At 36.4% G+C, this 25,453-nt stretch overlaps 1 long non-coding RNA gene across 1 annotated transcript in view; it reads left to right on the top strand.

Moving 5' to 3' along the window:
• LOC141416896 (uncharacterized) overlaps positions 1-21,382 on the top strand; it is a 28,431-nt gene extending 7,049 nt beyond the window's left edge. Inside the window, exons 2-4 of the long non-coding RNA XR_012441518.1 lie at positions 2,648-2,737; positions 5,226-5,340; positions 19,160-21,382. This is a non-coding gene — a long non-coding RNA (uncharacterized lncRNA). The remainder of the gene's footprint in view (positions 1-2,647; positions 2,738-5,225; positions 5,341-19,159) is intronic.
• Positions 21,383-25,453: the final 4,071 nt, after the last annotated feature.

The following is a 25,453-nucleotide window of genomic DNA, read 5'->3' as shown; positions in this document are numbered from 1 at the left end:
TAAAATTTCTTCATTCTCTTCTCTTTTTCTACTTCTTATCTAGCTAACTTACACATTCTTCAAAAGTCTTCTAAGAGTCATTTATTTGAAGAGGTCACCTTTACCTCCTTATCTAACTTAGAAACTCCTCATATTACCTTCCGAAAAGAGTTCTCCTACTACTGCTTCTGCTACAATACATGCATCTTCAGAGTCAAGGCTACCTGTTCTTTAACTTGTATTTCTAATACCTAATGCGGTGCTTGACATAGGTAGGCGCTCAATGTTTATTGAAGGATACCTTCCCCTTACGATATTTTTTATTTTTTTGTGTGTGGTACTGGGGATCAAACCCAAAGCCTTGCACATGCTGGGCTAACACTCAGCCACTGAGCTACATCCCCAGGCTCTCCTTTTCTGATTTTTACATGAATGTTCTATTTTTAAGGACATCCTTTTTATATTTTACAATTCTTTTGTGAGTGTGTGAAGAGAGATTGTTGTGGGGGTGTAAGGGAAGAGCAGACGGAATATGGAAGTTCACATAGATGATCATACAGAATCATTCCAAGTTATCTTTATGTGTTTCTCATCACTGTTTCTAGAACATGGTTAGAACTGAGCCAAAGTGTGAAAGTAGATGGGAAGAGATAGGAAGTGACCTCAGTTGTAAGTCTAGTGTAGTGTATGATATGTTTTCAAGGGAAATTGTTGCAGAGGAGTATCATTAAAGCATTTTAATAGATAATTGTTTGGGTTTGTGTGTGCATTCTCTTGCCAAATTATATGGTGCGACGATAAGGCAAGGTGTATTATAAAATTACATGGTAGTCAATATTGACTACTAAGAAAATCACATACAAATTTGCACTACTGACAGTTTAGCTGTCATTAATTTTCCATGTAAAAGTTTTCTCTCTGTGTTTATACAGAAAGCTTTTTCATAACAAGGTAAACTTCATTCTTTACCCTCCTATGCTGTTTGTATCTTAGACTACTTCAATACAAAAACATTTCACATTGAAACCTGTAATTTCCTCAATTACATTACTTTAAGATGAAGGCACAATCTGGTCTTGGAAACAAGTCATGAGATATGCTATTACAGCTTCTTAGCAACTTAATGGGTCCTAATCATTATATATTAAATTTACATATTTTTTTCATGTAGTGTCATATAATGTTAGAGACAAAAGGGATCCAAGATTTCATGCAATACAGAGATTCTCTACCAAAAAGTGATGGGAATGAAGATGGGGATAGTTTGTTTCAAAACTGTATGAGAAACTTTTTCAATACATCTACCTCTGCCTTCTTGGTTTCCTCCCTCCTGAACCCTGTTGGCAAGCATTGGTGGTAAATACTTGTGTGTACACAAGCAAATAAAAAACTTATAGGTGATCATAATATAGGTGTGCAAGTGACTCTATCCTGGAGCACCTTCCTTCTGATACATACCCAGGAGTGGTTTTTCTGGATTGTATGGGAGTTCTATTTTTAGTTTCTTGAGGGACCTCCATGTTGCTTTCCATAGTGATTGTACTAATTTACATTCCCACAAACAGTGTAGATGTGTTCCTTTTACCCCGTATCCTCACCGGCATTTGTTGTTCTTTGTGTTATTTGTAAGGAAATATAGGCCCCAAAGTGACCACGTGGAGAGGAGTGATCTGGCCAAGAGATTCTTTATTGCCGGGTGGGAGAAGGAGAGAACAGAGAGCCAAGAGAACGAGAGAGAGAGAGAGAGAGAGAGAGAGAGAGAGAGAGAGAGAGGGAGAGAGGGAGAGGGGGGCAGGGGCTTAAATACCCCTCAGTGGGACTCAGCATGATCTGATTGGTTAGGATCTTATGGTTCATGCTGATTGGAGGTTGGGGCAGAAGGAGGATTCAGGCTAGACTTGAGGCAGGACTGTTACCCTGGGAAATGGAAGCTTAAGGGTGCAATAAGAACTGAAACCTATCTGCGCCATTATTGCCAACATTATTTAAATTATTTTTGAGACAGGGTCTCTTCATATAGCCAGTCCTAGACTTACTATGCAGCCCAGGCTGGCTTGGAACTCTCAATTCTCTTCCTTCAGCCTCATAAATGCTAGGATTATAGAATATACCACCACGCCCAGCCCATCATACCTTTGATCTGGGAAAGCCTTAAGAGAAGGGACAAATCCAAAGGAATTATTATGGCTCCAGTTGCCTGGATGAAGTTTGAGAATTGGTTGAGTGGTTCTTCTTGCCAATTCAATAACATTTAATTCTCCAAATCACTGCCACTGGGTGAGAGGAGTGTAAGTTATAATTTTGAGACCCAGCATAGCCAAGGGCAGTTGCTGCATTGGTCTGGAATGCACAGACACTCTGATGGGAAAGGATTACTTTGTGCTGTGAACATACTCTGACCATAGATATTTTCCTTTTCAAAGGAAGCATCTTGAACTGTATTTTCATTTTTGGGAGGGAGTAAACCTAGAACTTTCTAAGGGAAGCAGCTGCCCCCTCTCTCTTCAAGCACTGTCAAAAATAAGTAAAATCTTACTTTACAAATGTTCTGGCTATAAGAGGAAAACAAATCCAATGAAACATCTCCCCCAGATATTTAAGATCCAATCATACTGAGTAGTAAATATGATTACAGTTTACGGCCTGCTGAGTTCTCATCTCTCCACAGAAAGCAAGAAGGGCCTGGTTGAGAGTGAAGGTGCTAGGGCAAGCATGTCTTATAAAAGGAGAAAACTGAAGGGAAGTGGACCTGTGAAAGGTAAGTGGTCAGACTGCATTCAGCCCGGGATAAAAGCCACCTTAGGACTGGCTCAATCAAGTGCAGCAAATAAAAGACAACTGCAGAACACATAGAGAGGGCAGGCAGTGCTGGTCTGGGAGATGGCTGCTGCATTTGATTGGGGACAACAAATTAAAACTTCATATTAAACACTGCTTTACCTCTGCCACAAATATGCACTAATCCATACACACATGGTATAAAAGGTCTTATCTTTTGGCTAAAAATTAATAAAACAAAAAAGCTATTGCCTAAAAGGGTAAGTTCTAGAGTTTGCTCTAGCAAGCTAGGAAAACAACAGATGGTGGGAAGTTTGCTTATCCTGCTTGTAAACCACATGAAGGAAGGTGGCAAAGCTGTCATTTCATTTTAAAGAGTTTGGTTCTGAACAACTTGGATTCAGTACAAACAATGTTTCGAGTTTTTGAAAGTATTTTACTGGACTTTCCCTATTGTTTTAGCATTAGCATAAGCAGCTCATTAGTTCTTTGGAACATGTCTGAAATTATAAAGCACAAAAGATTCTGAGGCCACATCTGGTGGCCTTACCTGCTGCCCTTCTGCCCAACCTCCCAGTTAATCAAGTCCCAATCCCTCTTTTCCTGGTGACTCCATTTGTCATCCCCTTCATTATCAATAGTCTACATTACTGTTTCCCAAACTTGCTGCCCAAAGGAAAGAATAGCCTAGGGTATAGCTCTTTTCTCTCCAATTTAAACTTTTATCCACATTATGTGAATTCTCCAGAGAGCAAACCTTTCAGCACTCACAAGTCCTCTGTTACTACCCTTTCTCTGTAAAATAGAATTCAAGTCTGATGCAGTCTACAGTCCCTGCTCCCATCACCTGTCACCTTCATGTCCTGCTGTCTTCAAATCTTGTCTCTGAACTCCCCTGGCTGGACCTTTGCTCCACCATATGAAGCCCACTTTTCCTTAGTCTTATTGGAAGTCTTGCTCACTCCTAAAGTCTAGTCCTTTCCAGAGGGATTTCCCTTGCCCTTCGGTGGGGTCTGAGCCTTTCTCTCTCCTGTTCTCCCACAGCACCTTGTTAATTACATTGCCACAGCACTTCCTATAACTGCTTCATGATGTCCTTGTCACTGGGTCACTGGTGTGTATTTCTGACCCTCCTTTTATCCTGTGAGCTCCTGAATGCTCAGGGAGGGAAAGATGAAATGGGATGATAATGGAGAAGCTACAGGATTACTCCTACTCTTAATCTCACATGCCATTGCTTTGATATTTTACTTCATTATGCACACAAAATCTAATGGTTGTAAGTCTTATGTAAGTTCACGAAACTAAGGGAATTTCTGCAATCAAATGTTCCATAACATGAGTAAATTTGCAATGCTCAGGTATAACTAGGGTGTCTAATGAATATTATAATCTACCTCATATAGATATTTTAACAATTCAGTATATTAAAAAATACCCAGAAAACTCTCCAAAGGGTTCTGTGCAATCACTAACTTACATAAGATCCCATCAAATTCAGTACAACAGACTTTTTAACTTGGAGATTACAGAATGCCTTGTCTCCTGCTTAATTTCGTTGTTGAAAAGAAAGAAATTTCTACCCACTGCTCCTCAATATTTATTTAGGCAAATAAATCCTGAGTCATAAGGATATAGAGATGAACCTTGATTTATGACAAAATGGGGGAAATGGCTAAAAATAACTGTTTCAGGATGATTCAAAGTGCAATAAGGGAATTTCCAATGATTTGGTAACAAATGTAGCAGCCCAACTCCATTTATTTTTCCAGCAAATATTCTCAAAGAGCATGAAAAATGACAGCTGCTTAATCTCAACAGTTGATATTTTCATGTTAGTTGATTCAAACTTTTTTATCAGAGGGGGTGAGGAGAAAGAGAGAGAGAGAGAGTGAGAGAGAGAGAAAGAGAGAACAAGACAGCAGAATGTAAGTAGTAGATGAAGTTTGTATATCAACAATTTTGGAAATAAAGTGTCTAATAACCTATGAATAGTCAAATATCAATATTCTAGTCCTTAGTCTGAACTACACAGAAATGACCCACTTAACAACCAGATGAGGCTATGATCTTGGCAAGTGGCCTATGTGAAAGTTCAAATTTAAAAGTTTGGGGCTGAAAAGAACATGAGATATCACTGAAACCAGCTTTTCCCCATGGGCAAGAATTGTTGCAACACACTGATTTCTGAGAAGGAGAATCAGCCTATGTAGCAATGGAAACTACATCTGTGTTAGTTTCTTAGGGCTGTTGTCACAAATTGGCACATTTAGTGGTTTAAGACCTTTATTATCTCACAGTTCTGGAGGACAGAAGCTAGTAGGCTCACTCAGTGGGACTGAACTCCCTGTGGAGACTCTGGGGGAAAATCCATTCCCTGCTTCTAGTTGCCATGACTCCTTGGCTCGAAGTCATGTTGATTAAACCTCTGCTTTTGTCTTCACATTGTCTTCTCTGTTTCTTAACAGGGCATTTGTCACTGGATTTGGGAATCACTGAGATAATCCAGAATGAGCTCTTCTTCACAATATATTTTTTTTTTTGAAATTTATGACATCTACAGAGAACTTTCATCCAAATAAGGTAATATTCACTGGTTTGAGGGATTAGGAAAAAATTGGGGAGGCACTATTCAGCCTCATACAACTTCTAAAAGTAATCCATTTGTTTTTTTTTGACAGATCTTATTTAGATGGGCTTTTGTTGTTTTGCACAAGTTTCTGTGCATCTATCCATACTATTTTTAGATTGTTTCTTCCCCACATCTTTCTCACACGTCAAACATATCTAGATTTTTTGATTCAATTTGGTAGTCATGTTATATTTTCTAATATCATAATGTTACCATTATGAACAATTTTCTATAGAAATCATCAGTACTTTTAAATCCCGAGAACTTCTGCAAGGAAAAGTCTATTTCAGAAATTTCAGAGTTCATTCTTAAAGACCTATGCCTTGGTCTGCCAAGCTCTTGTCTCTGTCTCTATCTTTGAGTCCTGACCACACACATGAGATTACTCCCACTTCTGGGTCTCCATTGGCCTCCCCTCTAGGGTCCTCTAGAACACCTTTTTCCCTTCTTCAGTCTTATAAATCCTATGTTGTCATCTAATCATTACTTCCCAGTCATTCAGAGGACAGTAACCATCATTTTTTTGCATTTTGGCTATATGCATTTGATGACAGTCAGCTTAGAATTTAAAATAGTCTTTTTTTTTTTGTCTTTAAATTGACTGGGTGTGGTGGCACATGCCTGAAATCTCAGATACTGAGGAGACTGAAATTGGAAGGATCATATTTCAAGGCCAGCCCAGGCAAAAAGTTAGCAAGACTCCATCTCACTCAACAAGCCAGTTGTGATGGTACACATCTGTAATCCCACCTATGTAGGAGGCATAGGTAGGAGGACAGGCTGGCCCTGTGCAAAATGTGAGACTCTATCTGAAAAATAGCTAAAGCAAAAAGAATTGGTGTGTGGCTCAAGTGATAGAGTATGCAATACCCAAAGTTCAAATCCCAGTACCCTCCCTTTCAAAAAAAACCCAAACCCTTGAATACATATATAAATTCATAACTATAAAATAAAATTAGGATTATATATTTGGCCTCTGAGTAAATCTTAAATGTGTTTAAAAAAATCAAGTGCTTATAGCTTTGGCTGTAACCTAAAAGGTGAAAAATATTAATAAATGACTTCTAGATAAACTTTGAAAAAACTCAACATAAACAGAAAAATTTGGTTGGGGATATGGCTCAGTGGTTGAGACTTGCCTAATATGCTCAAGGCCCTGTGTTTGATCCTAAGCACTATAAGAAAAAGAAAGGAAAGGGAGGGGAAGGGGGAAGGGAAAAGGAAGGGGAGGAGAGGAAGGGGAGGGAGAGGGGGAAGGGGAAGGAAGGAAGGAAGGGAAGGAGAAGGGAAGGAAAAGTAACTGACTATGTAAGGACAATGAAGAAGAGAATAGTTTGTACTGAAACCAATGTGACAGAGCAGACAGAATATTAAAATAAGAATTACTAATCTTAAATGCCTTTTCTAGGACATAAGTAGTAGAACTAGACAAGATTCCCCTTTCCTAATCCTGTAATAAGTGAACTTGGCAACTGGTGTATCTGCTGAGGAAGAATCTAAGTATATAACGAAACTTCTCATTAGTAGAAGCTCTCGTCATTGACAGCAAGTGCCAGAAACCAGGATTCACATAACCAGAAGCCTTCATGACATGAGGGTGGACATACTTCGCTTAGCATGTGCTAGCATGCTAGAAGTGGTCACCTTTGATAATATTTTCTTACTATACTATCACATCCTTAAAATCAACTGGTTCATTTTCCAGCCTTGAACTGCTTCTGGTAGGATAAAGTTTAATAGTACTTTTCAGGAACAGTAAATGATTCTAGGAAAATTAATAAAAAAATCTATAGACTCACAAATTGGGAAGGGGTTAGCAAGACAGGTGGGAAGAACTTAGTTTTTATGTCTAAACTTCAAATTAATGGACTTCTGAGTCATAGTCATCTACTTTGGGGTTTCTTTATATTCTCCATCCAACAATTTATCATATGTAATTTTCAAATCAGCACAGAGATGCATTATACACTTTTAACTGAACTCATCATTGTATGGTTATGTCATCATTTATTTCACCCATTTGCTTATTGAAAGCATTTGTGATTTATTTTAAGTGTTTTACTATTACCAACAATCTTCAAAGACTTTCTCTTGTATATTTTTGTTTGTACTTCTGTAGAATGAAATTCCTAGCAATGGTTGTTTGGTAATATTCTAAACTGTGATAGATATTTACAAATTGTCCTCCAAAAAGTTTAATTTGAATTTCAGAGTATTAGCTAAGAGCCTAGGTAGCTCTCCAGTGTCCTGGAAATTTTTAGGAGATGTAAAAAGGATGTGAGGAAGAAATAAAGACTAAGAATACAGCCAAGAAGGAAGTGGGCTGAAAGTTTAGCTTTTTTATAAATTGGATGAAAAAGAACAAACAGTGAAAACAGATCAAGAACAACTTGATCTATCCCCCTACCCCTTTTTAAACTTTGGTTTTGAGATAGGATCTTGATAACTTTGCTCAGGCTGGCCTTGAGCTCTTAATCCTCTTGCCTCTACCTCCAGAGAGCTGGTATTACAGGAGTACAGCAACACTCTTAGCTTAGAAACTATTTGAATTAAGGTTTAGTCATTCATTATATTTAGCAATGACAGATTTTTCTCTTTTCATTCTTCATGTGTGCCTGGTGGAGGGGGCACAGTTATAAAGTGTGATATCTCCAAGGGACCTTAATTCTCATGTCTGTGATGTTAGGATGGTACTTTCCATAAGTGAAAGGGTTGGGAGTGACTCTGGGGCTTACCTTGCAAATTGCTCCAAAGAGAAATTTGCCTGCCCTAGCATCAAGCCCTGTAAAGAAGCCAGAAGAGAGGGTTCCAGAAGGGGATTAAGGTGTCAGTAGTAAAGAAAGGAAAGAGACACTGGGAAATGTATTTATCTGATTTACACTCAGTTTGTAAGTGCCTTACAATAGGTAAAATGCCAGGAGCTGTTCTAGTAAACTGGTAGTAAGCTTTTGAGTGATTAACTTCCTGTATTTTTCAAACTTTATATACTGCTTTGTTGTTTTTATAATAAACAGTTTTGGAATTTTTTATGTAATACTCATACAGGCACTTATAAGACAAAATGCTTGACATAATTTTCTACATATTAAAACACATTAGTATTTATTGAGGTGAAATGCTTATAGCAATACCAGATAATGTCATTGATAGAAATTATTTGAATAATACAGATATTAAAAGATCATTCAATTCCATATATATACAGAACAATCAATACAATCTAAATAATATCTATTATACAATTAATTTTGTTGGAAGGATTGTTTCACTATTAAGAAATATAGCTTGTTTAGGTTATTTCTAATTCTCCACACATCATGCAATGATTACGTAAAAAGGCAGAGTTTTCTAGGTAGGAGCTTTGTTTAAGTATAAAATTATACCAACACAAGGCAAAACTATCCCCCCCAAGGTTATGTTGATGGCTGGCTCATCTTATAACTGTTTTAGCAGAAGAATTAAAGAATTAAGATTTAAAAGCCTTCAGCATTAGATATTTTAATTTGAAGAATGAGTTTTTAGATCTTTTAAAGGTTTAAATTAATCTTTACAAAGGTAATAAACATTATAAGTAAACTTTCATCATTCAAGGAAGAATTAATGAGAAAGTTAAGGCATTCTAATGCATGTTTTATAAATTACAACCTAATGGAACTGCTGTGAATCTATGGTCATGGAAAAAAATGTAGTGAAAATATAGACTCTCTGTTACTGCTTTATAGATATGTGGTTTGCCCCCTATGTGGTTTGCCCCCTCTGCAGGGAATGGGTGGGCTCTTTTCTTTTCTGCCTTACTTCCTCTGTCCCTCTTTTCTTTCCTTTCCTTCTGCAATACTTTTCTCTATCCCTCCAACCTACTCCTTCATCATCTCACCCTGTTAATTGCATGCAGATTCTATTTAAAAGCCCCTTGGGAGAGTTCCATCCTACCTGGAATCTCAAGCCTGAACTATTGGATTGCATCCCTTCTTATGTGCTGTTTATGGTTTCATTGCTTCTTGTTCACTTTTGTTTCTTTATGACCCAGTAAAGTGTTTTTAATGAGTAGGAAGTGAATGTTAGTTTTGAGTAAATATTAAATAAGCAATCAAACATTTTAAACTTAAGCAGTGTACAATCTTTATTTATTTACTTATTAAATGTCTGTTAAGTTGATGATTGATAACATTCTATTGAAAAGAACGAAAGCATGGATTTAGGTTTTTGCTTACTTCCCCCTGTCCTGTCACATTTTAATTCACTTTTTTGTTTGAGACATAACTGTAAAATCCATGGAATATTTTAAATGGTTCTTTTGTGTTTTTGCACACACATACTACTCTGTTTCTTTTATTGTATGATATTATATTTTTGCTTCACCACTGATCCTGGGTGGCAGTAATATTCTTGAAGAGCTAATGGTCTGATCTAAGACGAGTACATCCTGAGGTGAACTATAAAACATATGCCCCAAAACAAGTGACTCATATTTACACAGTAGTTACTTGGGCTAATAAATGTGGGAGATAGGAAGCTAGAGGAGCAGTGCTGGAGGTATTTCTTCTTGATGTGGAAAGCTTTTACTGCTAAGATCATGGTGATTGGTGAGTTTAAAGGGAAATGTACTAAGTTGTAAAAACACTCTGCTGAAAAATGGTCAGTGGCTTTTCTTTACTGTTTTTGCTCAATTTCACAAATGAAGCTGGAATGTAATGGCATTTCATAGTTGTAAGAGGTTTGCAGACAATAAATACATTCAATGTAAGAATGGAAATGTTAAAGACTGTTCTCTTTAGTTAATAAATAAAACCAGAAGTGTGAACTCGATGATGTATTTTACCACTTAGATTTCTTCAGGGCTTAAAGTGTAATTAGTGTGACTAAAGGTGTTTTATAAGTAAGTGATTTCCTGTATTGAGCCCCACCCAGAGAAAGGCATGTGATACTCTTTGAAATGAATTACTCAGTGCTTGTATCTTAAATGGTGTCTGACTTCAGGAACAGATACCTGAAGGAGGATTAGGAATAGAAGGGCTAGAAATGTTTGCAGAGCCTTCATCTACAAGATGAAGACAATCAAAGAAAAGATGTAAATTGATTTTGAGAAACAATTACATGCGTTACAGTGCTTAGCATTTGTCAGCTAGATTTGACCAAACTACCTACATCAAAATATCTCCAAATTACCCATGTAATACTTTCTTCTAAATTTAATGCAGTTAGATCATGAAACTGTGTGTGCTTACCCTCAGAAAAGGATGGGAGAAATAAAGGTATTGGGAAACTCAGACCTCAAAACTTTATGGACCAAAGTGTAGTTCAGTGTAGAGCACTTCTCAAGCATGTGGGTTCTATCCACAAACAAAAAACTATATTTTACTGGAAACATTCACAGGCTAAAATATTTTCTTTATTTAATAAATAGTCTAGAAAACACCATCACTTATCAAATTCAAGTTCCTGTATCCTTAAGGATGCCACTCAGAATGGATGGGCTTAGTGGCTTGATGAGAGGGGAATTCTCTCAAAATCAGCATCACTTGCTGCCTTGTCTGCTTTTCCCTGGGGTTTTTTTTTTTTTTGTTTGTTTGTTTTAATTTGTTGTTATTATTCATTACTTTCATCAGGAGACATTCTTCAAACAATAGGATTGTGATATCACGCATGCTTCATGAGAAGGCCGTTTTCTTCTTTTGTGAAAGTGCTGCTGAATTATTCCCTTAAAAGTTCTCTTGTTATCTTTCATCTAATATACACCCTAATTACATGTGGATGTCTAACTGGAAAAACTAAAGAGCTTCTTTCTCTCTTGTGAGTGAAGGAAGACATGTGGGCACAGAAAACAGGACAAAAGCAGGAAACTGAGAAAAGGGAGTTAAACTTCATATATCATATATGAAACACTATAGCATAGAGGAAGAGATTGCTGTGCTGGGCTTGAAAATATAATTTATGGTTATACATTAAGAAAATGCCTGCTCTGTAGTGGGTTATACACTAGATGCTCTGATGTATAGCTTATAGTTTATGATCGAGTTTACTACCTACAAGTACTTATGATGGAAGCTGATGAGGTTGGCTCAACCTCACTAAGTCTCCATTTATTCATCCAGGAACTGGGAATAACAGTGACCTCATAACATCCCTATGAGAAATTAAGATGCTGGACATGCATATTTAATAAAGCGGCTGTTAGTTTATATTTTCTAAATGATAGCTATTATTAAAATAAATATTTCTAACCATTTGAAGTACTGCAAATTAACTACCTTTTTCTGGCAGGCTTCTCTGGCACTGGAGGTATTTAGGAGGTTGTTTGAAAGTTACACGCCCAGTTTTGGGAGATCTGGAAGTGTGGTGTTTTCTAACCAATTATATTCATGTCATCAAGAATCTGAGGTCTCCTTGTTAGGTAGGACCTGTTACTTTTCTCCTGTAAATGCTGAATCAGCTGCCAGGGATTTTCCAGTGCCATTGGCTGCCTTTGCTTATGCTGGTAGAAGCTTTTGCTTGCTCTGTAATTCACTGTCCCATCCATCACCAAAAGTCTGCTGTAGGTTCTTAAAGATGGAATTGTGCTTCTGCTCATTCTCGCATCTCTGGTCATCACTGGTAAATGTCACTTGAATTTCATTGCTCCCTGACCTGTTGCTGCAGGTGACTTTGATCTGTCTTGTTCATGGCCGTCACTCAGAAAAAGGTGGCATTTTCATTTAGTACATGCACTTATGGTGATGACCCTATATTGAGAACTGCTGAGCCTCCATTTTCAATGTGTCTAGGGACTTGATTTAAGTGGGTTTCCCAGAACTGGAGAAAAGTACTTGAATCCTCTAATTCGGTGGTTCTCAAAATACATTTTTTAATTTTATTTTTTAAAATAGGCTGGGCTGGACTTTGTGATTCTACTGTCTTCACCTCCCAAGTGCTGGGATTACAGTTCTGTACCACATAGCTTGGCTCAAAATAAAATTTGGGGATCTTTTTTAGATGTGTTTGATGGGATCTGTGAGTCCTCTGCAAGCCTTTTAAAACAGGGTTCTGACTTTTTAAAAATGATAACCTAGAAAATTAGCATTAGTGCATTCAGCATTATCGCCATAGTCACTTTACTACTACATCCTATGTGTGCTCTGGGTTTGTCTAGAACCAGAGTGGTGGCTAAAATGAGAACATTTGGCTTTTATCTCAGAGTTGGGAGGTACATTGGGCTGTTTTATAAACAGTGCAAAATAACCACCCAGGAGGGTCCAATTATGTTTATGTGGAATTCCTTCCCTATGCAAAAGTACTAAAGCAACTTCTCTTTTGGTTACTGGAAGTATTTTAATTTGTAATGGGTTAATAAGAAAACAATAGAAGTTAGCCTAATACGTAGACTATTCCAAGATGAAGACAACGTGTAAACAATAGTAAGAAAAGTTAACTCATGCTCAAGTTAAGATTAAATATGCATAAAGATGCCTAGCATTTATCATTTTCTTCAGGGTCTTGGTGGTAAAATTTGTGCTGAAACTGGAAATTCTTTTCAACAGCTACAAAAAAAAACCTCAATCATATTTTATTTTCTTGATAGGTTGCAACAATAATTGGATTGGTCTCATATTTCATGAAGATTACAATAATTCTGCAATGTTTTCCTGATTTTTTTAAAAATGTAATTTGAGTTAATCCTGATAATTTTTTCTTTAAAAGTTTCTGGCATACTATTTAAGTTTGAGAATCACTGCTTGTGCCAAAGATAGCTTAAGGTTCTAAGTAGTGGTGAAGAAGTTTCCCAAGAAGAATAGTTATTTACGAGAACCCTTCTGTCCTTTACCTAATTTTGTGATCTTAATATAGCTGGACCTCTGGAAATATTTCCTTCTCTGTATGTCATATTTTTGTTACATAGAATCATTTCTGTGTGATAAATTTAATGTCTTTCTTAAAATAAAGACTTCCAAATAGTGAAAGAATGAGGGGATTGCTCATATGCTTTGGAAAAGGGATTTAGGGGATTAAACTCAGATATTTGAGAATAAATCAGATATCACACCCCAGACTAAGACCTATTTCCTAGCAACTGTGAACTGGAAGGAGCCTGACAGAGAGACCTTACCTCTTGAAATAGCCAATGGTTGGAGACACCCACCTGTGACTTTATATCATAATATAATAACTTGCTGATAGCAAAGCTTGAATTAGATCAGCCAGCAACTTAGTTGTAGCTATCAAATTTACTCCCAGTAAATAATCCTATAAATTTTACTATCATCTTATATCTTACAGTTATTCCAGAAGTAATTTATATCTAGTAGCATAATTTTAATATAATTAATGGCTTAAGAATTTTTAAACCCACAGCAAAATAATCTATAGTAGTTGTTAACAGCTGCTGACTATTATTATGACCTTATATATTACAGTAAATAAAACAGGCATATGTCTGTAAGCATATATATGTTTTTATGAGAAAAATGATCTTTTTTCTTTATGTCATGGTGGACTTTTTAAAAGCTAATGGTAATTTTGTTGATTCAAAAAATATAGGCACTCATGATTTGGTTGGACTGAAAGCTCATTTAAGATTTGGTCTTACAATCTTAATGTTGCCAATGATTAAGATTCTAAGTGGTGGTGAAGAGTTTCCCAAGAAGAACTAGATTTATGTCATAACAAACTATGTTTGTTGAAAAGCATGGCAGAGCTCAAAAGAAGCGTTTTTGTGTAATTCTGGCTCTAGAACTTTTTGTCAAAACAAATTGACTAATACAGAAGAAGTTGAAAGGTCTCTCTGTGAGTGCACTCTCTTGAATCATTTGTTTTCCCTATTTTTCCTTTAACCTTTCTCTGCATTTTGAAGTGTATAAGTGTCTTATTATATAAACTCTTAATTAATAATTTGCCTTATTCTCATAGAAGGTAGAAGATGCTCAGGCACTCAAAATATATTTAGTAAGTATCTATTATGTGACATTTCCATGTTAAAGAATCCATTTCCAACAAGTAAAGAATATATAGCTCATAGTTCCTGAGTTCAAGGAACTCAGTGTATTATGAGACAGTTCTATTGCACATAAAGGGTTCTATTGCACATAAAGGGTTCTATTGCTTGAGGTGGGAGTATCCCAAGTTTCAGGATTGTAGCCTTCCTTCCCCCCAGAAAAGTCCATTGCATATGACACTATATGTTATAACTCAGATCTGTGACAAGGATAATGACTTGGGAATTTAGGCACAGCTTAATAGTGGATATTGCATTTGACCTAGCCTTATAGGATAAACAGGAACTTGGAGAATAAAACGAGAAGGGGAGAGAGAGAGAGAGAGAGAGAGAGAGAGAGAGTAGAGGGATGAATTTGAATTCCATCCAAGTAGAGGCCACAACATATGCACAAACATGGACTTTTGAAAGTCTGTGATGTGTCCACAGATGTCAATGTGGCACAATTTGTCTTCCTTTCATCCTATAAAAGAGAGATGAGACCAATAATGGAGATAAGAAGAAGCATTTTATTTTAAAAAATCACATTTAGGGAGTAAATAAAAAAGAGAAATGTAGCTGATGACTAAGTAGAGCAGAAACAACAACAACAACAACAAAAATCAGTCATTTATTTATTTATTATACTAGAGATAGAACCTAGGGCCTTGCACATGCTGGGCAAGTGCTCTCTACTAAACTACACCCCCAGCCTCTAGATTGAATGGGAGTAATGGCTAAGATTTATTAAATATACACTATGTAGCAAATACTGTACTAAACATTTTCTTTATTATCTCAGTGAATCCTCCCTCTCTTTTAATAAGTACCACTCACTTAATAAGCACTATTATTATATCCACTTTATGAAAGGCCAATTGAGGATCAGGGAGATTAAGTAATTTGCCCTAGGTGATATATTTATATTAAATCCCTTATGCATCATTTGAACTCAGTATGTCTTACTCCAGACTCCCAAGGGCTTAATCATCACACACACACACTGCTTCTCTGACTCACACATTTAATTAACATGACTCTATAGGGGGAAAAGAATTAGAATTCATATAGCCATGTTGATGGTGTAAGGAGGCAAAACATGGTGGACAGAACAAATGCAAAACAAATAAAAGGAAACAAATAACAGTGACAATAATAAATCTCTTCTGACAAATTTGGACATGTTGATTCAAAGAAAGCCTGACTGAAATCAACCAAGTTGCTCTACCCTTAAGGTTTTGGAGAGAGAGGAGTAAGGTTAAATAAGACCCGTAATGAGGATCCTTGAAGGAAGTGAAAGGAAGTACATGCACAATTCCATGCATTGTCATCATTTAGACACTGGTAGTCTCTTTCTCCCCATTTGATTCTATAAAGCAATTCTTCGTTAGGTTGTGTCTCTATCCCTATGTTATTCTCCTTCTTTTATACTTTGTCTTATCTTTTCCATATTTTATAACATTTTTCCTGATGTGTAGATTTTTGGAATTCTGTAAAGAGCTGACTCATCCCAATTCTGCCAATAGGAGCTATCTAGGAATGAACCAGAGGTTCGTGGTTCATTTTCACTGATGAGGAGAATGGAGAGGCAGTCAGAAGACCCAAAACTTTGGGAGGCTGTCTGTTATGTCAGCAGGGCTAACTTAGTGATGTCTTTCCTTAGTTCAAAGAATATTTTCTATAATGTGTCAGTCAAGAAGCCCGTGTTTGTATAGACTTGAGATCTAGGGTGGATGTCACAGACCTGTCTCCATCTAGGGTATCACAAGGCCCATGTAGGAAGCTTTACAGACTGAGAACCTCTAGAATGTCAATGGGAGGCAGGTGCTAGTGAGGCCTGCTCTGTCTGGCCCCATCCAGTGAGGCAAGGAAGGGAGTAGAAACAACACAGAAATTAGTTATGAATAACAAGTAGGCACTCTTCAAAAAGAGACAAGAGACCATGGATAGAAGAAGTAATAGGCCTTTGGGCATCTGGCAGGAGTTATAATCACAAAAGAAAGTTCACAAGAAGAATGTAGTAGTAAGGTATTTATGCAGGCCAAGGCAGTGCTACAAGATATACACGCCATGTGTCTTAAACATTATTAAAGATGAATTGCAACCTTTTCCTAGATTCCTGGTGGTCCAAACAGAAAGGGTAAACAGAATAATTTACACAATTTTTACTATTTATAGAGGAAACACACCCAGATGTCAAATGTTAAAATCACTTTTCATCACAGTTCAAAATGAAACAAAGCAGGGAGAGGACAGAAATTTCTCAGAGAGGAAAATGAATTGTGTAGAGTCTTTATCATACTTACAAATTTGTTTGGCATTTTAGTAAGAAATCTTTGAATGTTATTTGTCTCAGAGTTTGAAAATAATGCTATATTCATAAAGGTTCTAATAAATTTACTTTTTAAATATTAAGAAATGTTTAAAGGTTTCATAATAATCACTATCACACACACACACACACACACACACACACACATATACATAGTCAAATCTGACTTCACTGGACTCTGACATTTTGGTTACATTAAGGAATCATCCATAATAAAAATATACTATAGATGAAAGATTTATAACCACATGCCTTCTATTTGTTAGTATTAGTGTACTCAACAAGTACAGGACAGATAAAGAAAATATACATTGGAGGGGGAGTTCTTTTCATGTTGTCTGCTACATTCTGAAATAGAATGCAATTATTTTCTCTCCTTCCTCAGTTCAGTAAGTTTATTTTCTTAGAATCTTTTCTCTGTGTTAATTTTAAAGAATTAGCCTTGACTAAGTGCCATATTAGAAATGGCTCAAAAGATAGCCTTGACTAAAATAATGAGAAATTATATTTACAGAGGAGATTCAAGTTTGAGAATTAAAAACACCAGCAACAATGACTATAATAAAGCTCTCTGTATCACTGTGAAAATGTGTATTCATTATTATTTGATGTAATTCAATGATCTGGCTGCAGGAAAAGTATTTAGAAGACATGCCTGGGTAGAGATCTTTCATTTTACAATTCACATAGCAAGACATATCATGAGATCCTAAAAGACAGCTTTGCTTTCATTTGGATTAAAATTTGGTTAATACTATTATGTTATTGCTGTTTGTAGCAAAATGCAAAATAAAAGGCATACTTTATTAATCTTTGAAAACAATTTTCACATGGATAGTCATTGGAAGTTTTCAAAACTTTGAAGATTTAAGTGCCTTTCTTTTGAGGTATAATGGAAATCTGACAGTATAATTAACCCAGATTTATGCTAATTTACTTCATCTCATCAAGCAATCCTAGAGATTATTTACTTTTTGTGTACGAATATGACTATTTTAAGAAGTAGACAAAACAATACACACCCTTTCATAGTTAAGTGTAAGTCACCTTCTTAGAAGTCAACAAATTGAAATATCAATCAGTCTAGTAATTGCTTTTTTGTTACATGCTACTGTATGGATTATCAGTGAGTTCAGACTGTGTGAGCGGCTAACAGGAAACAAGAGCAGATGTGTTATATAAACCATTGATTTTTATCCCTGATGAATTCAGGTAAAATTGTATCATTGAAATCACACTACCGTTAAGCCATTTTTTAACAGCATATCTGTCAGATTTTATTGGTTCAAAGATTTAACCTATGTGTACGTGTATAGGTGTTAGAAAGGTTAAACATCATATCCCTGGTAAGAACTTGGTAAGAACACCATCAAGCTTTACCAACCCATGGTTTTCTTACACTGGAAGAAACTATCAAATGTAAACTTGGTTGTAAACATGAAGACTAATCTGTTAAGAAGGATTCATAATGCCTGTTTTCTTTTATTATAAATGAAAGGAAGATGACATTTTTCATTAACAATGCCAGCAAAAATACATTTTGGAGTTAAATGGAATAAATGACTTTCTATGAAAAATTAATACGATTTTCATTGCTTTGTAGTGATGGAGCACAGGAAATGCTACCCTAAAGCATGGCATTTTGGCATATTGACTATTATTAAGCTGAAGGAAAATGAGAAATCACTAGAACATAGAAAGGTCACCCACTGACTTTCTTCCATCTTTACCCCTGAGACCAGTAAAAGAATTCTCTTACTTGTCATAAGACCCTTATTCCAAAGGGATCTTGCTCTATGCCCAAAGCTGAAGAAGAAACTGAACAAACAGGACTTGTGATTTCCCCATTCTAGGTTATTAGTATTTAGTCCTTCCCCCTATTTGTCCAATCATACTTCTACAAGGCATCTATTCTGAATCAAACGTACACATTAAAAACACAGTTTTCTGTGGGTCATTGAGTATTTCTGAGGTCTCCCCTGTTGTGCAAAACTTTGGTCAAATAAATTCCTTATGTTTTTCTCTTGTTAATCGTCTTTTAAGGGTGTCAGCCATTAACCTTGTGATGGATAAGGAATTGATATCACTTGTCTCCTACAATAGAGCTTTTTCGTTTTAAACTTTTGATTTTTTTAATAGTAAAAATGTATAATTTTTTCCAAGATACATTTACAGGCAAATAAGATTGACCATTAGTCTGGAATATTTTTCTTGTCAGATTTTTATGCACTTGCAAACAAATTCTTAATTTTCACTGTTAGTATTTCTAAGAGCAGAAAAGCATTAGAATATCCTGGGAGTTTTGGATCAGTATGAATTTTTATTGCATGCTTTACTCTTAAAATGTTTTAAATCACATTGTTTTCTTTTATTTTTATGAAATGGTTTTCTGGAAAATTCTTTAATTTGAAGAGTCTAATGTTAATGCTAAGCAGGCCAGTTTTTCTTTTTTCTCCCTTTTCCAAGAACCTTGGCTTTCAAATATATTTCACAGCTCAGTCTGGCCAAAGAAAAGAAGTTGCAACTGGATCCAAGATGGCGACTGGGACACAGCCGCAGACCGCATGAGCTCCGTGAACCAGGGACTTTGCTGAGATGCTGGAGATACGCTTGCCTGAGGTGAAGCACCAGGGAGAGCTGAAACATCAGCACTCTGAACCTCTAGCTGGGGAAGGCTTCTCCATGTCACGATTTACTAAAAGAATGCGCTCCCCCAAACTCCCACCCCTCAGACCCCTGCCAAGCTGGCGACCCACAGGCACCCACGATCTCCATTCCGCTGGGCCTGCGCCCTTCAGGCGTTCCAGGCCCATGCTCCAAAGGCCCCTAGATTGTCTTAAGGACAGGCCTCCACCCGCAAGCCCTGGGACCCCACCCACCTGCCACCCGCCATAGGAGGGCTCCAAACCTGCCTAGAAGACACAGAGAGGTCTAGATGCTAAAGGAATAAAGGCAGAACTACTAAGACTGAAATTCCACTGTTCCTGAACTGGTGATTTTTTTTTTCTTTTTTTTTATGATTTCATTTTATGTTTTTGTTTGCCTTCATTGAAAGGTTTGGCTGTCTGGTTTGGTCTTTGATAGTCTACCATCTCTCCCTGCTGTTTTTCTTGGTACTCTCTTTTTTTCTTTTTTTACTTCTACTTCTCTTTCTCTGTATTCTCCTTCTTCCTTGATTTTGTTAGTTTCACTATTGTAACTCAGCTAACACTAAATAACACCTAGTCCAGGATGTTAGGAAAAAAGAAACCCTTGCACACTGCTGGTGGGAATGCAAGCTAGTGCAACTACTCTGGAAAAAAAATTTGGAGGCTTCTTAAAACTGTAACATAGATCTGCCATATGATCCAGCAATCCCACTCCTGGGGATATACCTAAAGGAATGTGACACAGGTTACGCCAAAAGCACCTGTACACTCATGTTTATTGCAGTGCTATTCACAATAGCCAAGTTATGGGAACAACCAAGATGCCCACTACTGACAAATGGATCAAGAAAATGTGTTATTTTTACACAATGGAATTTTACTCAGCCATGAAGAAGAATGAAATTTTATCATTTGCAGGTAAATGGATGGAACTGGAGAACATCATTCTGAGCGAGGTTAGCCAGACTCAGAGGACCAAAATTGTATGTTTTCCCTCATACGTGGTCTTTAGATCTAGGGCAAATATAGCAATGTTGTAGTTCTTGGGTTACATGACACGGGGAGAACATATACGTGAGGTATGGGGTTGGATAGAAAACCCAAAACATGAAAGTATTTGATGTCCCCACTCCAGAGGAACTAATACATAAACCTTAAAGCTACAGAGGTCAACAAGAGAAGGGGATCAGGAACCAGTGTAAAGATCGGTTAGAGATGAATCAACTTGGGTTGTAACACATTTGTACATGGAAACAATGTTAGGAATCTCTTTGTATATAATGCTAGTCCTTATCTCAACTAGCAAAAATGCTATGTCTTTCTTATTATTGCTTATTTCTACTCTTCAATGGAACTGGAGAAAAGTGCAGAACAAGTTCTGGCTGGAAGGGAAGGGAGGGTGTGGGTGTGGACAAGAGGGTGTAATGACCCAAACAATGTATGCACATGTGAATAAATGAATAAAAAAATGCAATGATGGGAAAAAAAAAAAGAAAAGAAGTTGCAAACTATAATGAAATCGCCAATTCCTTTTACTGTCTTTGCATTCTGCCTTAGCATCTACAAAGTGAATGGCAGTCAACATTCCTGTACTGGGATAATGTAACTCAGCCAAAAATCATTCACTCATTGAGGAGCTTCATGATGAATGATTTTCCATATGCCAAATTTTAGGGTGAAGTGCAGGTTAGAAATCAAAAGACAATAAACATGCTTATACCTTCACGTTTCCTTCCTTCCTTCCTTCCTTTCTTCCTTTTTTCCTTCATTCCTTCCTCCCCCTCTCTCTCTTTCTCCCTCTGTCCCTCCCCTCTTTCTTTTCTTATGCTGGAGATCAAACCCAAGGTCTTGCACGTGTTAGGCAAGCACTGCACCACTAAGCTACATCTTCAGCACCCCCCCATTTATTTTAGTATTCACTAATTTTAATTCCCACTCACTGAGTCTCAGACCAGTGGAAAAAATATCAAACTTCCCAATGTGTAAAGTGCTCTAAAGAAAAACTCCTTTGTGATTTGCAACTTTTGTCAGGCAGTTAATTATAGGAACATGACTTACCAGAGTAAAACATGTAGTTCCATTTATAGTCTGAAATCTCAAGTGTATAATGAAAAGTCATATATTTGAGATCATGTCCTATTGGTTCTTACTAGAGAGGTGCTAGACTTCAGAATTAAAAACAATTTTAATAATCAATTACTTAATATCTCACCTTATGTTGTACTTTTAGACTTGGCCATATAATAATGCCAATAATTATTTAAAAAATTTTTTATTAGGGTATATTTATTGTGCAAGAGGGATTCATTGTGACAATTCCAAATAGGCTTATATTGTACATTGGTTAGATTACCCTTAATCTCTCCTCAACCCCCTCAACCCTACTTAAAGCAATTGCAAGAAGTTTCGTTGTTTTATTTCATATAAGTATATGCAGTTCATCAACCATATATTCTCACCTTAAATTCCTTCATTCGTCCTCCCCCTTCCAACAAGTGCTCTCCCTCCACACTGTACCTTTTTAACAGTCCTGTCTTTCATTATAAATATTTAAGTTGATGTTCAAAGGGGTTTCTCAATGTATCCCTGTGGATATTCATTCCTTTGGTCTGTTCAACCCCTTCCATTGCCCTCCCTTATCCTTTTACTTCCTAACCCCTATTTTTCGACAGCTTTCAATACATATCCTTATATCTTCTACCTTCACAGATGTTATGTTTTATGATATTTCTGATACTCTATCATTCTCTTTTCTTTTCCCTCTTTCTCTGAGTTCCACTATTACAAACATGTTCTACATATGAGTTCGTATGTGACCATGCTTGTTTTTGTGTGTATGTTTATCTTTTGGATTTATCTTCCACATATGAGAGAAAACATGTGACCTTTGTCTTTTTGAGCCTGACTTATTTCACTTAACATGATGCCTTTCAATTGTATCCATTTACCTTCAAACCACATGTCAATATTCCTTAGGGCTGAGTAAAACTCCATTGTGTGTATGCACCACATTTTCTTGATCTATTCATCAGCTGTAGGGCATCTGGTTGTTTCCATAGCTTTGCAATTGTGACTAGTGCTGTGATGAACATCAGTGTACAGGTGTCTCTATTGCATCCTGACTTACATTCCTTTGAGTAGATGCTCAGGAGCGGTATCACTGGATCATTTGGCAGTTCTATTTTAGCTTTTTGAAGAATCTCCATACTGCTTTAATAATGGTTGTACTAGTTTGCATTCCCACCAACAGCATCTAAGTGTTCCTGTTTTGTGGCATCCTCACCGGCATTTGTTGTTGTGATTGCCCTTGAATATGTCATTCTAATTGGGGTGAAATGAAATCCTAGTATAGTTTTGAGTTGCATTTCTTTTATAGCCAGGATTGAACACTTCTTCATGTATTTATTTGCTGGCCATTTGTACCTCTTCCTTGGAGAATTTTCTGTTTAATTCATTTGCCCATTTCTACATTGGGATGTTGATTTTTTGGTGGTTGAGTTTTTGAGTTCCCTCTAGATCCTGGATATTAGTCCTTTATTGGATGAATAACTGGTAAAGACTTTCTTTCATTCTGTGGGCAGTCTCTTGAGTCTTGTGACTGTTTCTTTTGCTGTGCAGAAGCTTTTCAGTTTGATGCAGTCCCATTTGTTGTTCATTCTGTCTCTTAGAGGTTGAGCCTGTTGAATTCTGCTTAGGAAATTGTTCCCTTTGCCTATCTGTTGCAGTGTATATCCTCCTACTTCCTGTAGTTGTTTCAAAGTTCCAGGCCCTATATTAAAGTCCTTAATCCACTTTGAGTTCATTTTGCTACTGGGTGACAGGGATCTAGTTTCAGTCTTCTACATGCGGATATCCAGTTTTCTCAGCAACATTTGTTGAAGAGACTGTCAGTTCTCCATCGTATGTTTTGTGCTCCTTTGTCAAAGACAGCACCAAAAATTCTTTATTTAGCTTTGCTTTCCAAGTACAATCTAAGAAATAATTTCTTCAGAGGCATGATTTTGGCTTTATGAAAATAGAATTTTATCCAGGTGTAATCCTAAAAGGGCACATCTATAATCCTAGCCCTTGAGAGGCTAATCAATCTGTTATACAGCTTGCTTTTTGAGTAGGTATTTGGCACAATGAAGATAAATTTGTGTTACCCACTTCAATGACTAATCTAATAATATTGACATTATGAATCTTGTAATTAGTGAAATGTCAGATGAAAATAATTGGATAATTTTTTTTATCAAAGGTGTGGGAAAAGAATAAATGAATCTGTTAATAAAGCACTGTGATTGACAAAGATGGAATGTTTCCTAAAGGTCTAAGTAAATAAAGGCAATTTTAAAACAAAATACAAAAATGAGGATTGTAAGTTTGTAGCCAGCCTGTGCTACATGGTGAGAACCCATCTAAAAAAATAGAAAAAAAAAACCAAAAAAACATGGAATTTGAAGTTTTCCATATAAACATCCTATAGGTTGTGCAATATTCATATATTTTAAAAAACTGATAACATACAATTTGTGCAGAAAATGTAATATTTGCCTATTGCAAATAAACTAAAGTATATGAAGAAAGAATACAAAATATGGCCAGTTAATTAATATTTTATAATAATGGATACTCTTACTAAAATTCTCCTTTTTAGTTCTCATTAGGAAAGTAGTTTATATTGGATTGTTGCTAGAAACAGAAATCTATAGGAATTTTAAACTATTGATTTGGAAGTATACTAAGGACATTGTATTTATCAAAGAAAATGTTGATGACAAAGATGAAGAGTTGAAATAAATCAAATCCAAAAATTACTTTAGTATGTGGATGTTTTTGGCAAACTTCTACTTTCCAGACAATTGTTTCTATTATCTACTTTAAACTGCAAATAAATTAAACCAGTTGAATTCAAATTAATGTTATTTTCTTGTAAACTACCAAGCTAAATAAGCCCTTTTACTTTATCATTTTATTGGGTTTATTACACTTATATGTAAAAATTTAACCTTGTAGTTTTGGGGCTTGGAAAGGATACTGAAGTGTGGCACTTGGACATGCTGAACTAAGGACAGTCTCAGAACTAAGATCTGTCTCTCTATGCCCTCAATCCCCACCTTCCTCAGTTGCACAGAGAGGCTTTCTCTGACATGTTCTTCTCCAACTAAGGGAATTTCCCTTCCCAGAGGGAATGCAATTGTCTGAAACCCTCTCCTAAAGAATCTCATCAAAGAACCAGGAACGATTAGTAACCAGGGAAGAGAGGAGACAGAAAGCCAAACAGACTTTTCCTCTATTCCTCTGAGGGCAGCTCCAAGAGATTACCTGGAAGACCTTATCTGCATATGGCAATCCTTGTTCACAGTGAATTTCTGCTTCTCACCTTCCCATGACATCCCCCAGGCAAGAAGGAAATTTCAGGCCTTGTCTGTCCATTGGGCCATTTCATTTCCCCTAAAAATCATTTTCTATCCTTCTAAGCTTTGAACACCCCCATTTCCCTCTTCCTTATGAAGCAGGCTATATAAATTTCTGGGTCTCATTGGAATATTGGGTGCTCACTTTCCTGTGATGGTCTCATGCATATTAATAAACTTGTATGTTTTTCTCCTATTAATTTGCCTATTGTCATTTCATTTCAGCAAACCTTCAGAAAAAGAGGGGAAATTTTATTTTACCCCTATGTAGGTCCAAAATGAAATGAAATTTATAATTCCTTTCCATATAGTCATTTGCAAAAATGATTTATTATTTATCAATTGAAGGTTTTTATTTCTAGGTGTTATTTGTGATCTTATACTTATGATATGCAATGACAAATCCAGTTTGCTAATTTTTCTGTGAGAGAAACCTGGTGGTTATTTCCAACCTCATTGATAATATATTAGCCCAATTTATCTAACAAAAAGGCAAATGGTTTTATGAATAGAAAATACTTTCATCTGGTTGTTGTTGAACTGTCAAAAATAATATTAAACATTTATATTGATATTAAACAATATCATTGCTTATGTTCAATATCTTTTTTTTTTTTTTTTGACATTTCTGGGGTTTGAACTCAGTGTCTTGTGCTTGCTTAGCAAGTGCTCCACTACTTGAACTTCACCTCTAGTCCACTTTCTTTAGTTTATTTTTCAGGTAGGGTCTTAAGCTTTTTG

This window comes from Castor canadensis, chromosome 14 (assembly GCF_047511655.1).
Source record: "Castor canadensis chromosome 14, mCasCan1.hap1v2, whole genome shotgun sequence".
In the NCBI taxonomy this organism is placed as follows: domain Eukaryota; kingdom Metazoa; phylum Chordata; class Mammalia; order Rodentia; family Castoridae; genus Castor; species Castor canadensis.
The sequence above is the reverse complement of the archived record's forward strand: the minus strand, read 5'-3'. Positions and strand labels throughout refer to the sequence as shown.